This window comes from Otolemur garnettii, unplaced genomic scaffold, assembly GCF_000181295.1.
Source record: "Otolemur garnettii isolate 467f Iridium unplaced genomic scaffold, OtoGar3 scaffold00016, whole genome shotgun sequence".
Classification (NCBI taxonomy): Eukaryota; Metazoa; Chordata; class Mammalia; order Primates; family Galagidae; genus Otolemur; species Otolemur garnettii.
The window spans coordinates 19,160,898-19,162,430 of record NW_003852411.1 but is presented as its reverse complement, the minus strand read 5'-3'; the positions used below and the strand labels follow the sequence as shown (position 1 = coordinate 19,162,430).

General features: G+C 39.5%; 1 protein-coding gene across 1 annotated transcript in view; it reads right to left on the bottom strand.

Annotated features, from left to right (window-relative positions):
- The window catches only part of RC3H1 (ring finger and CCCH-type domains 1), an 86,208-nt gene that overhangs the window by 59,545 nt on the left and 25,130 nt on the right, over positions 1-1,533 (bottom strand). The window lies entirely within an intron of this gene.

Here is a 1,533-nt window from a genome sequence, read left to right as displayed (position 1 = left end):
AGGAGTTGGAGGTTGCTGTGAGCTGTAATGCCACGGCACTCTACCCAGGGGGACAGCTTGAGGCTCTGTCTCAAAAAAAAAAAAAAATTTAAACTTTTTAAGGCAGTTAGTAATATGTTTCTTGATCGAAATATCAGTTATATAGGTTTGTTCATTTGTGAGAATTTATCAAGCTCTTCACTTATGTCCACTTTTATGTATGTTACACATCCATAAAAAATTCTAATTGGCCTAAAACAAAAAAATACCTTAAAATACTTTATCATCAAATTTGGTGGGGATAATAAGATAAAAATAGACTATGGATTTTTAAAGGTTTATTTTTAAGTTTTAGATATTCTTAAGAATTTTATATGCTGGGGAATAATTCTTTTAAGTGCGTCTCATGGCCTATACTTACTTGCTACAGCGAGGGATTATAAGAACATAAATAAATTAAAATATTTACCTAAGGCTCAGCACCTGTAGCTCAGTGATTATGGCGCAAGCTACATATACTAGGGCTGGTGGGTTTGAACCCACCAGTCCAAGCCTGCTAAACAATGACAACTACAACAAAAAAAACAGCTGAGCGTTGTGGTGGGCGCTTATAGTCCCAGCTACTTGGGAGGCTGAGGCAAGAGAATCGCGTAAGCCAAGCATTTGAGGTTGCTGTGAGCTGTGACAGCACATCACCCTACTGAGGGTAACACAGTAAGAAAAATAAACAAACAAAAAACAAAATAAAAGGTTTATAAAACCCGGAATGTTTTATAAATTCCCAAATTTAACAATGATAGAACAATTATTACTAACCAGAACCCATATATAATCAAATTTCACAGTCTATTCTCTGTTTTTGGTGGGAGATAAAAGCCAAATTGGGCTCGGCGCCCACAGCACAGTGGTTACGGTGCTGGCCACCCGCACCAAGGGTGGTGGATTTGAACCCAGCCTGGGCCAACTAAACAACAATGATAACTGCAACAACAACAAAAAAATAGCTGGGCATTGTGGTGGGCACCCGTAGTCCCAACTACTTGGGAGGTTGAGGCAAGAGAATCATGTAAGCCCAGGAATTTGAGAGCTTTGACACCACAGCACTCTACCAAGGGTGACATAGTGAGACTCTGTTTCAAAAAAAAAAGGCCAAATCATAAAATTCATCATCTATGTCTCTCAAAGTTTTCTTTCCTTTTTTTTTTTTTTGAGACTGAGTCTCACTATGTTGCCCTTGGTAGAGTTGCCGTGGTGTCACAGCTCACTGCAACCTCAAACTCTTGGGCTTAAGCAATTCTCTTGCCTCAGCCTCCCAAGTAGCTGGGGCTATAGGCACCCACCACAATGCCCAGTTATTTTTTGTTGTTGTTGCAGTTGTCGTTGTTTAAAAGGCTCAGGCCAGGCTCAAACCTGCTAGCCTCGGTATATGTGACCAGCACCCTACTTACAGAGCTACGGGCACCAAGCCTCTCAAAGTTTTCTGTAAAAATAAAATCCAACCTGAAACTTCTAGTACCTATCATAAACAATACCTAAGATATTTTTTTTTTTTTT